We start from the raw sequence: 16,587 nt of genomic DNA on the forward strand, positions 1-16,587 counted from the left end.
AGCAGCCTGTGGGTGGAACATGCCATGAGCAGAGGCTGGTGAGGACCATGGAAAGGAAGGGGAATAATGGCTGCTGTATTAAGACAAGTGGTGGAGAGAGCGAGAACAAGGAAGAGCAAAAACAGGTGCTTCATGTGGGATGACAGGGGAGGAGACTGTGGCAATGGCTAGAGCTATCTCTGAAGCTGCCTCAAGATGGCAGCTTTTGAAATAAGGAAGAACTTTGAATCCACTGTTTAAGGGCAGGTCATTCCCTGGTCCTTGTTAGTGACTGTATAGCCAGAGGAGACTGCAGGTCAGGACTGCATAATCAGAGACATGGCCAGTGTCCCCTTTGCCTCCATAAATCCTCACCTCTGAGACTCTCACGCTCTCTGACTTCAGGATCATAGAATCATAGAATATCAGGGTTGGAAGGGACCTCAGGAGGTGTCTAGTCCAACCCCCTGCTCAAAGCAGGACCAACCCCAACTAAATCATCCCAGCCAGAGCTGTGTCAAGCCAGGCCTTAACTTATGATCTTGACTTAAGAACTTATGTAGGGAACCAGAAAATTGTCTCAGTCCCAAGAGCTTTAAAATCAAATGCACGCTCAGGCCACACCACGCTCAGCCAGATGAAAACATGACTGGAGCAGTGAGTGATCAGTATACCCCCTTGTGACATAGGATCAGAAAGGGTTACACACCTAGAAGGCTAGTTGACCGGATTCAACCTTCAGAGACATATTAGTAGATAATGGTTGTGGTTTTGATATTTTTATATTAGGGGTGTTGATTAATCAAGTTAACTCACATGATTAACTCAAAAAAATTAATCGTGATTAATTGTCCTATAGTAGGAGATTGACAGAGCCAGAAGAGTACCCAGAGGTCACCTACTACAGGACATGCCCAACAAAGAAAATAACAGAACGCCACTAGCCATCTCCTGCAGCCTCCAACTAAAATCTCTACAGAGCATCATCAAAGCTCTACAACCTATCCTTAAAGATGATCCTTCACTCTCACAGATCTTGGGAGACAGGCCAGTCCTCGCTTACAGACAGCCCCCCAACCTGAAGCAAATACTCACCAGCAACCGCACAACATACAGCATAAACACTAACCCAGGAAAACTATCCTCGCAACAAAGCCCGATGCCAGCTCTGTCCATATATCTATTCAAGTGACACCATCACAGGACCTAATCACATCAGCCACGCCATCAGGGGCTCGTTCACCTGCACATCTACCAACGTGATATATTCCATCATGTGCCAACAATGCCCCTCTGCCATGTACATTGGCCAAACCAGACAGTCTCTATGCAAAAGAATAAATGGACATAAATCTGACATCAGGAATCATAACATTCAAAAACCAGTGGGAGAACCCTTCAACTTCTCAGTGACAGACTTGAAGGTGGCAATTTTGCAACAATAAAACTTCAAAAACAGACTCCAAAGAGAGACTGCTGAACTCGAATTAATATACAAATTAGAAACAATTAACTCAGGCCTAAACAGAGACTTGGAATGGTTGGGTCATTACACTAATTGAATCTTAGTGTTAAGTTCTCCTCACATCTTCTATGGGTCATCTTAATTATCACTTCAAAAGTTTTTTTTTTTTCTCCTACTGACGATAACTCATCTCAATTGATTAGACTCTTCCTGTTGGCATGCATACTTCCACCTTTTCATGTTCTCTGCATGTGTAAATATCTCCTGTCTATGTGTTCCATTCTATGCATCCGAAGAAATGAGCTGTAGCTCACGAAAGCTCATGCTGAAATAAATTTGTTAAGTCTCTAAGGTGCCACAAGTACTCCTGTTCTTTTTTTGAAAATAAATAGTATTTTTCAATTCACCACATACAAGCTTACATCTCCTGTCACTGGCTGAGACTCCAATACCTCGGTAGGTCCAAGAGCAGAATGCGGGGGCGGGGTGGGGGGCAGGTTCCTCCCTTGGCTATAGTGGGAGTGGAACAGGGATTGGTCCTGGCTAGTCCCAGGCTGCCTGGTGGGAGGAGAGGTGAGGGGAGGGGAGCTGGGAAACTTTACCTGTCGCACAGGAGATGCCCACACCTCTCCCCCCCGAGTGAGGCATTCAGCAGTGGGTCAGCATGAGGATGCTGCAGACAGGCAGGAGAGCACAGGGGCTGAAGCCGCTGGAAGCCCTAGACAGAGCTGGAGCAATGTCAGGGCTCAAATAGCAGAACTGCTGGGCAATAGAGCACCTCAGAGTGAGCAGAAGCTGGGCACAGGTAGGGGGAGGCAGGGCTGGGATAGGCTGTGCAGGGAGTCACCCCCTGCTCCCTTGGGCCTCCCCCTGCTCCCTTACTGCCCCATCTTCCTCTCAGCTCCTCCTCACTCCTCACCCCACTTGCCCCAATTTATCCATCCTCCTCTCTCCAGGCGCAGCTGTTCAGCTGGGGAAGGACAGAGACATGTTCCCACACTCAACGAGGCAATGGAATGACCAAGGCCATCTGAGCTGAGTGCCAGCCATAAGCCCCGTCCCAGGGCAATCCCAGGAGAGCCTGGCTAACCCCCACTCCCATTGCTATGAGCGCAGCAGGGTCTTCCTGTACTGGGCACAGACAGGCCATTCACACCTCTGAGCCAGGCCCCAGGTCCCTTCTGTTGCCTGGACACCAGACCACACGACCCTGGCCCAGTCGCAAGTGCGCCAGTTAGATAGGGCGGGGGAGGAGGGGCTGCCACTCCCCTGGGTTTCATACAGGAGGTGGGCTCCCAGGCGGAGCCCTTCACTGCACAGTATTAGTGTGGAATGTGAGTTGTGCAGAGAGGTGCTTCCCCCAGCTTGTGTCCCTGGAGCAGGGAGTCAGTGTTTTGTTTACAAAGAGAGGCAGGGTGATTAAGATCAGAAAAGGCTGATAAATTAATGAAGGCTCTGGAAGTCATTAGATGAACCTGTAAAACAGGAATCCCTCTGTGGGTGGAGGTGATGGTGATGGCGGTGGGAGGTGGTGTTGAAGAGAGAACACGGGAGACTCAGAAGAAATACCGCCAAGCCCTCTGAGCCAAGGTTGCATTCAGAAAAGAGGAAGATGTGAGGGCCATAAGTGAAATGAAGGGGCCAAAACCCAGGGAAGGGATGTTAGTGGTACAGAGAAATTCCCACTCTACCTGTGGTACTTATGCGGCCCCATCACCATAGTATCTGAGTAAGGTAAGGAGGGATTTGATGCTACCGGTAGCTGTATATTTATGACAGGGCATAATGTAGCTAAGCCCCCGTGGGGTTCCTGTGAGGGCATGACACCTTGGTGGGTGCTCCAGTGCTTGGCCTAGGCCCAATTCCCAGCCCGTGGGGCACCAGCCTGCTCCAGGGGAGATGCTTCGCTGCTCCCCTCCCCGCAGCTGCTCTGCTGCCTCCTCTGTGGGCGGAGGCCGAGCCCACCTGGGCAGGACCCAGCTGCCATTTGAATCTGTCTCCAGGGTTATGGCAGCCAGGTTACCATCGTGCAACATGCCAGCAGAAACTATGGGCCTGCAGCAGGCACGGGCTGTGTTCAGTACCTTCCATTCCAGCCCTTGGCCTTGACCGGCTCCAGCCCCTTCGCTGGGCCTCTCGCTTTCTCCTTAACATGGAGGCTTAGCTTCCTTGCCCAGCCATGTGGCCCCTCTGCCCGACAGACACAGATTGCTGTGACCCAATGCCAGTGTGCCTCTTTTGGGGAACTTTAGCAGCTACTTATAATTATTCTAAGTTCAGAAAGCCTGAGTTAAACTGGAGTTAAGGTTGAGAGTATGTATCATTAATGTAAGGGCCAAAAATAGTGCAGGGGCACTGAGGTTATCCAAAACCAAGCATTACAAACAAAGGAAACTGAGCGTTAAGGTGTTTCACAGAAGAAATCCACACATGGTAAAGTAAGAATTTGGTGCACAATTAAGGCACCTAACAACTTTAACTCTGTCCTGTCCTGACACCATAGAATAATCATATGATAATGATTAAGGCATTTTAGAAGATCAGGTGAATTTGATTTTTAAAGACTCATTAGGGGGTTTTCATCCTTTTTCGTCTCCTTGGTGCAAGGCAGGGCCGAGCTAAGGAGTGAGGCACAGGGGGAGACACCCAGAGAACCCTTGGAATCATGCAGGACAGGAGTAGCAGCAAAACTCTGGATGCTTGTGCCATCCTCCAGGTGGACAGAGCCACACATGGGCACATAGCTGAGTCAACTGCCATAACTGCCAACCCTGAAGGTTCACATATCATGAATCAGGTCCCCCAAAATCATGAGATTGGCTAGAAAATCATGGGATATTTTAATACCATATTTGAGGCTTTGTTTATTTGTGTTTGGTTCTGGAGCCTTTAATGGTGATGTTTTCAAGCTTTTCTCTGCAACATGGAGACTAGAAGCTCTTTAAAAAGCAAGCTGAGATTCTCACATCATGACAGCATTTCAGGAAATGTGGCTTTAAGAAAGACACCAAATACTGGGAAATGTGCAATATAATTGCAGGAATTGGCAGTACTGCACTTTCTCATCTCTAGAGATGCTATCACAGTCCTGGCCAGGGTACTGATTGGTGTCTTGGTGAAGGAGCTTATTCCTGTTGGAGGAGAGCTGCTACTGATGCTCCCCCTGTGCCGAGCAGTATTAATCCTAGCCAGCCTGCTATGCTCTTGCTGCACAGAGCCTGATCTGAGCTCGAGATCCTGCTGCAGTGTTATAGTTTGCTCTGAAATGGAGCCTGGGTTCGGCAGCACTTCCCCAGTGACTGTGAGCTGTGTGGTGTGCCTGGAGCTCTGTGCCCTGTGCTCACCTGTCCAAGGTGAAAGCCTGAGACTCCTCTCCTCTCCCTCAGGTTCCCCTGAAGTTCCCTTGCCAAAGGAAGCAGAGTTCCATGTGCTGGGTGAGACCTGCGCCCCCAGATGTGAGCCCGGCACTGCAGCTCTTCAGCTGCTGGGGGCAGTAGAGTCAGCCTCTTGGGCTCTCTGGGAGTTAGGTTCATGTCCAGGCCAAGGAATTGGCAGAGAGGCGCAGGCAGCGTGAAGGAACCCCCTGGAGTTGATGGGGCTGGTTCCGGCGCTCAGAACCTGCAGCCCTGCACCGCTCTGCGTGGGGTGGTAAGTGAGCCTGGTTAGGGGCCTTTGCGCCTGAGCTGAATGATGGTACATGGTGCCTAGTGTCCCATCCCCCTGTCGAGAGCCGTTGGTGACTTGAGGGGAGGGTTGTGCTGTATAATAGTCTCTGAGCACTCTGCTCTTTCTTCCCTAGCTCTGACTTCCTGCACACACAATACTTGGATGAGCCTGTTGGAGCTTTAAGTGGCTGGGAGACCACATCAGCAACCTGATTTGCTTGGGAGCCACCCAGAGAAGAGTGGGAGAGCAGAGAGGACACATTGCTATGCTAGTGTCAGGGTAAGTGTTTGTGGATGTGTTTGAGATGGCTGCCAGGTGTGCTGGCTCTGCTGCTGGTGAGTGTAGTAGGAAGAGAGCCTGAGTCATAAGCCCTTGTATCAGAGGCCTGGTGTGACGTTACACTCTATAATGTTTTATGGAAATATGCTTATGAGTGTGAATATGATTGGAATATGCTTTATGCAAAAGGTCTCTTGTGAGGTATCATTACCAGGGCTGCCCGGAGGATTCAGGGGGCCTGGGGCAAAGCAATTTTGGGGGCCCCTTCCATAAAAAAAAGTTGCAATATTATAGTATACTATATTCTCATAGGGGCCCCTGCAGAGCCCGGGGCAAATTGCCCCACTTCCTCCTCCCACCCTGCCCGCCGGGCAGCTCTGATCATTACAAAGCTTATAATCTACTGGGTTTGGTCATCCTATTTGTATGAATGTATCATCTTTGTATCTGAAGCTAGAAATATGAAGTACAACTCTGAGGTCCTACTGTAATTCTGCAAAGTGTGGGCCATTAATGGTGGTTTAGAATCTTGATAGTGCCCATTGACTAGGACAAATGGTTGTAAATGGTTTATTTAGCTGCAAGCTTTCCTCTATATGTGTCTGCCAGCCCAAGGGTAATGAAGAATGAAGTCTTACTGTGACATGTGACAATGTCACATGATACTGGACTCTATCTTAAGCCTGGTGCTTTTCCATTTAGAAGAAGGGGTGGGGACTCAGAGAGACAAAGGATTTCCGCCTTGTGCCAAAGCTATAAAAGGGGATGGAGCAGGACAAAGGGGGGCCCAGTCATGAAAAAGCCTCTGCTTTTCACCTAAGATGCTTAGTGGAACTAACAAGGACTTTACCAGGGGAAAGGATTGGGCCCAGACTAGTAAGGAGTCTAGTCTGTGAATGCAGCTTAATGGAACATCTCTGAGGATGAAATTTACCTTTATTCAGTTTCTTAATGTATTAGGCTTAGACTTGCATGTTTTGTTATATTTTGCTTGATAACTTAATTTGTTCAGTCTGTTATTACTTGGAACCACTTAAATCCTACTTTTTATACCTTTGTTTATTGATAAACCCAGAGTAAGTGATTAATACCTGGGGGAGCAAACAGCTGTTCATATCTCTCTATCATTGTTATAGAGGGTGGACAATTTATACGTTTACCCTGTATAAGGTCTAGGAGTTGGCGCATCCTCAGCAATAGCTTTGAGCTATTATTCAAATCTCAGGCTTTATGATAAAAGTGTTCCATGTAAGCTTTTGTGAGCAAGATGCAAAAGAGCTAATGAAAGCACACCCCGAGATTGTCTGCTACCAGCCACCCAACAAGATTGCTGCTGCATTTTTGAAAAGGGCAAAGTAACAAGAGGCAGGTGGAGGCTGGGAACCAAAAAATCCTGTTCCATTTAGTGTCCACCTGAGAATCAGTCCAGGTCTACCCTGAGCCCAATGCACACTGGGACAGGACTTTTGGGGCATTGTTAGTGCTGAGTAGGTTGACCTGAGGATGTGGTCTGTATCTCGCTGCTGAGTTTTAGTCTATTAGATGCTGTTTGATAGGTTTTGCTCAATGGGAGCCATTATCTCCACTTGAACTCAGAGTGGAGTGGGGATCAGCAGGATCATAGAATCATAGAATATCTGAGCTGGAAGGGAGGTCATCTAGTCCAACCCCCTGCTCAAAGCAGGACCAATCCCCAACTAAATCATCCCAGCCAGGGCTTTGTCAAGCCTGACCTTAAAAACCTCTAAGGAAGGAGATTCCACCACCTCCCTACGGAACCCATTCCAGTGCTTCACCACCCTCCTAGTGAAACAGTGTTTCCTGATATCCAACCTAGACCTCACCCACTGCAACTTGAGACCATTGCTCCTTGTTCTGTCATCTGCTACCACTGAGAACAGTCTAGATCCATCCTCTTTGGAACCCCCTTTCGGGTATTTGAAAGCAGCTATCAAATCCTCCCTCATTCTTCTCTTCTGCAGACTAAATAATCCCAGTTCCCTTAGCCTTTCCTCATAAGTCATGTGCTCCAGCCCCTTAATCATTTTTGTTGCCCTTCATTGGACTCTTTCCAATTTTTCCACATCCTTCTTGTGGTGTGGAGCCCAAAACTGAACACAATACTCCAGGTGAGGCCTCACCAATGTCGACTAGAGGGGAATGATCACGTCCCTTGATCTTCTGGCAATGCCCCTACTTATACCGCCCCAAATGCTGTTAGCCTTCCTGGCAACAAGGAAACATTACGAAACATTGCTTTGCAAACGGGGGCTGCTAACACAGAGTTTTGCAAGGGAGTTCTCCAGGTGAAGGAGGAGCAAATACAGCACCTTTGGGGTAAGTGTGTTTGGGGGTTACTTGTCTGTAGTGTGTGTTTGTCTGTGTTTGGGGGTTACTTGCTGTGTGTTGAGCTTGTGTTTGTCAATCTGTTTGTTTATTTGTTTGTTTGAAGGACCGTGTGGCTGGGAGTTTGAAGCTGTGAGCTTAAAAGGAAGGTCTGAAAGCTAGAAGCCTCTGGTAATTGGCTGAGCCTTCATGAGTGGGCGGGGCATTCACACAGGCCAGGGCTTTATAAAGCAGTGCACAAGCGACCAGGGAGCTTTGTGACCAGGGGCTGCTAACAGGGAGTTTCGCAAAGGAGTTTGGAATGGGAGTGGGAAGGGAGCAGGGATCCCTTGATGGTCTTATCTGTTTCCCTTTATTCCCCTTAAAACCTGTAAACCAAACGACATTGAAAACTTCGTGCTTTAAACAAGCCTTTCATTAAGTAGGAGACAATGCAGGCAGAAGCCCAGCAGCAGAGTGGGGGCTATCCAGTTTGTTGCGCTGAGTGAGGCATGTATGATTACCTGCCTTGTGGTGGGTGGCATATGTGTGCAGTTGGTGCAAGGAACTCCTGGCCCTCAGAGACCTCGTATGGGTTTGGAGGCCAGGGTGGCGGAACTGGAGGAGCTAAAGGAGGTAGAGATGTATGTTGATGAGGCTTTCCGGGACACTGTAGAATTGTCCCACCTGCGGTCAGACAGCCCCTGCGCTGTTGAGGAGGATGAAGGGCCCAGGGAAGCAGAGCAATCAATGGGAGCAGAGGGAAACCTTCCCATAGTTGGGACCCTCCTTCCAGATGGTGCTGGGGTTGCCTCTCACATTGAGGTTACCTTTCTGGAGGAGGGAACTCCAGTTACTAGGAAAAGGCAGTTAGTAATGAGAGATTGGATCATTAGAAATGTAGATAGCAGGGTTTGTGATGATCGGGAGAACTGTATGGTGACTTGCCTGCCAGGTGCAAAGGTTGCGGATCTCTCGAGGCATCTAGACAGACTTATGTGTAATGCTAGGGAGGAAGAGGTGGTCGTGGTACATGTAGGTACCAATGACATAGGGAAGGGTAGGAGAGATGTCCTGGAGGCCAAATTTAGGCTGCCAGGGAAGAGACTGAAATCCAGGACCTCTATGGTGGTATTGTTAGAAATGCTCCCAGTTCAATGCGCAGGGCCAGGTAGGCAGGCAGAGCTTCAGAGTCTCAATGCGTGGATGAGACGATGAGGTAGAGAGGAGGGGTTTACATTCATTAGGAACTGGGGAAACTTTTGGGATGGAGAGAGCCTATACAGGACAGATGGGCTCCACCTAAACCAAAGTGGAACCAGACTGCTGGCACTAAACATTAAAAAGGTTGTAGAGCAGTTTTTAAACTAAGAGATAGAGGAAAGCCGATTGCTGCAGAGGAGCATGTGGATCGGAAAGAGACTTCTCTTAGGGGAGAGTCTAATGACAGAGAATCTCCAGGTTATAGTCAGAAACAGAAGATGGAAGAGGATAATGTAAGGGCCAGATCAGATGATAAACATTCACATAAAATAGAATCTGACACATCAGAAGAGGGCAGACAAATAAACAGGGACAAGTTTTTGAAGTGCTTGTACACAAATGCTAGAAGTCTAAATAATAAGATGGGTGAACTAGAGTGCCTTGTGATAAAGGAGGATATTGATATAATAGACATCACAGAAACCTGGTGGACTGAGAGCAATCAATGGGACACAATCATTCCGAGATACAAAATATATCAGAAGGACAGAACAGGTTGTGGGGGAGGTGGGGAGTGGCACTATATGTGAAAGAAAATGTAGAATCAAATGAAGTAAAAATCTTAAGTGAATCCACATGTTCCATGTAATCTCTATGGATAGAAATTTCATGCTCTAATAAGAATATAACATTAGGAATCTATTATCGACCACCTGACCAGGACAGTGATAGTGACGATGAAATGCTAAGAGAAATTAGAGAGGTTATCAAAATTAAGAACTCAATAATCGTGGGGGATTTCAATTATCCCCATATTGACTGGGAACATTTCACTTCAGGACGAAATGCAGAGATAAAATTTCTCGATACTTTAAATGACTGCTTCATGGAGCAGCTGGTACGGGAACCCACAAGGGGAGAGGCAACTCTAGATTTAGTCCTGAGTGGACCTCAGGAGCTGGTCCAAGAGGTAACTATAACAGGGCCGCTTGGAAATAGTGACCATAATACAATAGCATTCAACATCCCTGTGATGGGAAGAACATCTCAACAGCCCAACACTGTGGCATTTAATTTCAAAAGGGGGAACTATGCACAAATGAGGGCGTTAGTTAAACAGAAGTTAAAAGGTACAGTGACTAAAGTGAAATCCCTGCAAGCTGCATGGGTGCTTTTTCAAGACACCATAATAGAGGCCCAACTTCAACGTATACCCCAAATTAAGAAACACAGTAAACGAACTAAAAAAGAACCACTGTGGCTTAACAACCATGTAAAAGAAGCAGTGAGAGATAAAAAGACTTCCTTTAAAAAGTGGAAGTCAAATCCCAGTAAGGCAGATAGAAAGGAGCCTAAACACTGCCAAATTAAGTGAAAGAGTATAATAAGAAAAGCTAAAGAGGAGTTTGAAGAACGGCAAAAAACTCCAAAGGTAATGACAAAATGGTTTTTTAAGTACATGAGAAGCAGGAAGCCTGCTAAACAACCAGTGGGGCCCCTTGATGATCGAGATGAAAAAGAAGTGCTTAAAGATGATAAAGTCATTGCAGAGAAACTAAATGGATTCTTTGCTTCAGACTTCACGGCTAGGGAGATTCCCAAACCTGAGCCAGCTTTTGTAGGTGACAAATCTGAGAAACTGTCACAGATTGAAGTGTCACTAGAGGAGGTTTTGGAATTAATTGATAAACTCAACATTAACAAGTCACCGGGACCAGATGGCATTCACCCAAGAGTTCTGAAAGAACTCAAATGTGAAGTTGCTGAACTATTAACTAACGTTTGTAACCTGTCCTTTAAATTGGCTTCTGTAGCCAATGACTGGAAGTTAGCTAATGTAATGCCAATATTTAAAAAGGGCTCTAGAGGTGATCCCGGCAATTACAGATCAGTAAGTCTAACGTCGGTACCGGGCAAATTAGTCGAAACAATAGTTAAGAATAAAATTGTCAGACACATAGAAAAAGATAAACTGTTGAGCAACAGTCAACATGATTTCTGTAAAGGGAAATTGTGTCTTACTAATCTATTAGAGTCCTTTGAAGGGGTCAACAAACATTTGGACAAGGGGGATCCAGTGGACATAGTGTACTTAGATTTTCAGACAGCTTTTGACAAGGTCCCTCACCAAAGGCTCTTAAGTAAATTAAGCTGTCATGGGATAAAAGGGAAGGTCCTTTCATGGATTGAGAACAGGTCAAAAGACAGGGAACAAAGGGTAGGAATAAAAGGTAAATTCTCAGAATGGAGAGGGGTAACTAGTGGTGTTCCCCAAGGGTCAGTCCTATTCAACTTATTCATAAATGACCTGGAGAAAGGAGTAAACAGTGAGGTGGCAAAGTTTGCAGATGATACTTAATGGCTGAAGATAGTTAAGACCAAAGCAGACTGTGAAGAACTTCAAAAAGATCTCACAAAACTAAGTGATTGGGCAACAAGATGGCAAATGAAATTTAATGTGGATAAATGTAAAGTAATGCACATTGGAAAAAATAACACTAACTATACATACAATATGATGGGGGCTAATTTAGCTACAACAAAACAGGAAAAAGATCTTGGAGTCACCGTGGATAGTTCTCTGAAGATGTCCATGCAGTGTGCAGAGGCGGTCAAAAAAGCAAAGAGGATGTTAGGAATCATTAAAAAGTGGATAGAGAATAAGACTGAGAATATATTATTGCCCTGATATAAATCCATGGTACGCCCACGTAGACTCATAGACTCTAGGACTGGAAGGGACCTTGAGAGGTCATCGAGTCCAGTCCCCTGCCCTCATGGCAGGACCAAATACTGTCTAGACCATCCCTAATAGACATTTATCTAACCTACTCTTAAATATCTCCAGAGATGGAGATTCCACAACTTCCCTAGGCAATCTATTCCAGTGTTTAACTACCCTGACAGTTAGGAACTTTTTCCTAATGTCCAGCCTAAATCTCCCTTGCTGCAGTTTAAGCCCATTGCTTCTTGTTCTATCATTAGAGGCTAAGGTGAACAAGTTTTCTCCCTCCTCCTGATGACACCCTTTTAGATACCTGAAAAGTGCTATCATGTCCCTCTCAGTCTTCTCTTTTCCAAACTAAACAAACCCAATTCCTTCAGCCTTCCTTCATAGGTCATGTTCTCAAGACCTTTAATCATTCTTGTTGCTCTTCTCTGGACCCCCTCCAATTTCTCCACATCTTTCTTGAAATGCGGTGCCCAGAACTGGACACAATACTCCAGTTGAGGCCTAACCAGCGCAGAGTAAAGCGGAAGAATGACTTCTCGTGTCTTGTTTACAACACACCTGTTAATGCATCCCAGAATCACGTTTGCTTTTTTTGCAACAGTATCACACTGTTGACTCATATTAAGCTTGTGGTCCACTATGACCCCTAAATCTCTTTCTGCCATACTCCTTCCTAGACAGTCTCTTCCCATTCTGTATATGTGAAACTGATTGTTCCTTCCTAAGTGGAGCACTTTGCATTTATCTTTTTTGAACTTCATCCTGTTTACCTCAGACCATTTCTCCAATTTGTTCAGATCATTTTGAATTTTGACCCTGTCCTCCAAAGCAGTTGCAATCCCTCCCAGTTTGGTATCGTCCGCAAACTTAATAAGCGTACTTTCTATGCCAACTTCTAAATCGTTGATGAAGATATTGAACAGAGCCGGTCCCAAAAGAGACCCCTGCGGAACCCCACTTGTTATACCTTTCCAGCAGGATTGGGAGCCATTAATAACTACTCTCTGAGTACGGTTATCCAGCCAGTTATGCACCCACCTTATAGTAGCCCCATCTAAATTGTACTTTCCTAGTTTATCTATAAGAATATCATGCGAGACCGTATCAAATGCCTTACTAAAGTCTAGTTATATCACATCCACAGCTTCTCCCTTATCCACAAGGCTCGTTATCCTATCAAAGAATGCTATCAGATTAGTTTGACACGATTTATTCTTTACAAATCCATGCTGGCTATTCCCTATCACCTTACCACCTTCCAAGTGTTTGCAGATGATTTCTTTAATTACTTGCTCCATTATCTTCCCTGACACAGAAGTTAAACTAACTGGTCTGTAGTTTCCTAGGTTGTTTTTATTTCCCTTTTTATAGATGGGCACTATATTTGCCCTTTTCCAATCTTCTGGAATCTCCCCCGTCTCCCATGATTTCCCAAAGATAATAGCTAGAGCTCAGATACCTCCTCTATTAACTCCTTGAGTATTCTAGGATGCATTTCATCAGGCCCTGGTGACTGGCAGGCATCTAACTTTTCTAAGTGATTTTTTACTTGCTCTTTTTTTATTTTATCTTCTAAACCTACCCTCTTCCCATAAGCATTCACTATACTAGACATTCCTTCAGACTTCTCAGTGAAGACTGAAACAAAGAAGTCATTAAGCATCTCTGCCATTTCCAAGTCTCCCGTTACTGTTTCCCCCTCCTCACTGAGCAGTGGGCCTACCCTGTCCTTGGTCTTCCTCTTGCTTCTAATGTATTGATAAAAAGTCTTCTTGTTTCCCTTTATTCCCATAGCTAGTTTGAGCTCATTTTGTGCCTTTGCCTTTCTAATCTTGCCTCTGCATTCCTGTGTTATATGCCTATATTCATCCTTTGTAATCTGACCTAGTTTCCATTTTTTATATGACGCCTTTTTATTTTGTAGGTCACGCAAGATCTCGTGGTTAAGCCAAGGTGGTCTCTTGCCACATTTTCTATCTTTCCTAACCATCGGAATAGCTTGCTTTTGGGCCCTTAATAGCGTCCTTTTGAAAAACTGCCAACTCTCCTCAGTTGTTTTTCCCGTCAGTCTTGATTCCCCTGGGACCTTACCTATCAGCTCTCTGAGCTTACCAAAATCCGTCTTCCTGAAATCCATTGTCTCTATTTTGCTGTACTCCCTTCTACCCTTCCTTAGAATTGCAAACTCTGTGATTTCATGATCACTTTCACCCAAGCTTCCTTCTACTTTCAAATTCTCAACGAGTTCCTCCCTATTCGTTAAAATCAAGTCTAGAACAGCTTCCCCCCTAGTAGCTTTTTCAACTTTCTGAAATAAAAAGTTGTCTGCAATGCAGTCCAGAAACTTATTGGATAGTTTGTGCCCCGCGGTGTTATTTTCCCAACATATATCTGGATAGTTGAAGTCCCCCATCACCACCAAATCTTGGGCTTTGGATGATTTTGTTAGTTGTTTGAAAAAAGCCTCATCCACCTCTTCCACCTGATTAGGTGGCCTGTAGTAGACTCCCAGCATGACATCACCTGTGTTTTTTACCCCTTTTAGCCTAACCCAGAGACTCTCCACACTTCCATCTCCTATGTCCATCTCCACCTCAGTCCAAGTGTGTACATTTTTAATATATAAGGCAACACCTCCTCCCTTTTCCCCTTGTCTATCCTTCCTGAGCAAACTATACCCATGCACGCCAACATTCCAGTCGCTGTATTATCCCACCAAGTTTCAGTAATGCCAACAATGTCATAATTGTATTTATTTATTAGCACTTCCAGTTCTTCTTGCTTATTACCCATACTTCTTGCATTTGTATATAGGCATCTAAGATACTGGTTTGATCTTGCCTCCCAGCTTTGCCCTGACCCTCCTTTCTCTCTGCCATTATAGCCCGTGCTCCCTCCTGTTTCCAACCCATCTCCCAGGTCTTGTTCCCCACTTACCTGTGGGGTTTGCTCACCTGTCCCCATCGAACCTAGTTTAAAGCTCTCCTTACTAGGTTAGCCAGTCTGTGCGCAAATAAGGCCTTTCCCCTTCTCGAAAGGTGAACGCCATCTGTGCCTAGCAGTCCTTCCTCGAATAGCATCCCGTGGTCGAGGAAGCCAAAGCCCTCCTGGTGACACCATCTTCGCAGCCAGGCATTCACCTCCACAATGCATCTATCTCTGCCCGGGCCCCTACCTTCGACAGGAAGAATCGAAGAGAATACCACCTGCGCTCCAAACTCCTTTACCCGTACTCCCAGAGCCCTGTAGTCACTCTTGATCTGCTCAGTGTCACACCTCACAGTATCATTTGTGCCCACATGGATGAGTAGCATGGGGTAGTAGTCAGAAGGCTGGATAATCCTCAACAATGCCTCTGTAACATCTCGGATACAGGCCCCTGGCAGGCAGCATACCTCCCGGGATGAACGGTCAGGGCGACAGATGGGTGTCTCCGTCCCCCTCAGCAGAGAGTCTCCAACCACCACTACCCTACGTTTCTTATTATCAGTGGTGGCAGCAGACCTCCCAGCCTTAGGGGTACGAGGCTTCCCCTCCTTAACTGTTGGGGGTGATTCCTTCTCTCCTATGTCAAGAAGAGCATAACGGTTATCTATTACCACAGCAGGAGGGTTTGCAGCAGGGGTGGAACACTGCCTGCTGCCAGAAGTAACCAGCTGCCAGTGTCCACCCTGAGCCATCTCCTCCTCCACTGGCGTGTCAGATACACCCTGAGCCATTGCCTCCTCCACTGGTGTGTCAGTAGTCCTGTGAACTGGGACAGCTATGTCAGCTGTCTCCACATGGATACTGTCCAGGAATTGCTCATGGATACGGATGTTCCTCAGCCTAGCCACCTCCTCCTGTAGCTTTCCCACCTGCTGCCTGAGAGATTCCACCAGTAGGCACCTTTCACATTGGATGCCACCCTCAGCCTGGATATCAGTAAGTGGAATTTGCAAGTTACAGTTTTTGCAAACCCACACCAGAATCTGGGTAAAAGCGTCCATGCTTTGGTGCTCTGTCTGGCTACAGGCACAGGTGGAGGAGACAGAAGCGGTGCTGCCACAGGTGCTGTGGGTCCTCCTAACCATCGTAAGCCTCCCTCTGTCAAACTCTCTCAAATTCCCATCTGCAGCTCCCTGTCCGCTCTGCTCTGCTTTAAACAGAAAGGTTTTGGATGTGGCTTGGTTTATAGGTTCAGGGGACCAATGGGTCACAGATGAGACCGACAAGGGACCCCCACTCCCTTCCTACTCCCCTTCCGAACTCCCTTGCGAAACTCCCTGTTAGCAGCTCCTGTTCGCTAAGCTCCCTGGTCGCTTGTGCGCAGCTTTATAAAGCCCTGGCTTGAGTGAATGCCCCACCCACTGGTTAAGGCTCAGCCAATTACCACATCTTGAATACTGCGTACAGATGTGGTGTCCTCATCTTAAAAAAGATATACTGGCACTAGAAAAGTTTCAGAAAAGGGCAACCAAAATGATTAGGGGTTTGGAACGGGTCCCATATGAGGAGAAATTAAAGAGGCTAGGACTCTTCAGCTTGGAAAAGAGGAGACTAAGGGGGGATATGATAGAGGTCTATAAAATCATGAGTGATGTGGAGAAAGTGGATAACGAAAAGTTATTTATTTATTCCCATAATACAAGAACTAGGGGTCACCAAATGAAATTAATAGGCAGCAGGTTTAAAACAAATACAAGGAAGTTCTTCACGCAGCTCACAGTCAGCCCATGGAACTCCTTGCCTGAGGAGGTTGTGAAGGCTGGACTATAACAGCGTTTAAAAGGGAACTGGATAAATTCATGGTGGTGAAGTCCATAAATGGCTATTAGCCAGGATGGGTAAGGAATGGTGTCACTAGCCTCTGTTTGTCAGAGGATGGAGATGGATGGCAGGAGAGAGATCACTTGATCATTGCATGTTAGGTCTACTCCCTCTGGGGCACCTGGCA

The sequence above is a fragment of the Gopherus evgoodei genome, chromosome 12, assembly GCF_007399415.2.
Source record: "Gopherus evgoodei ecotype Sinaloan lineage chromosome 12, rGopEvg1_v1.p, whole genome shotgun sequence".
NCBI classification, from domain to species: Eukaryota; Metazoa; Chordata; order Testudines; family Testudinidae; genus Gopherus; species Gopherus evgoodei.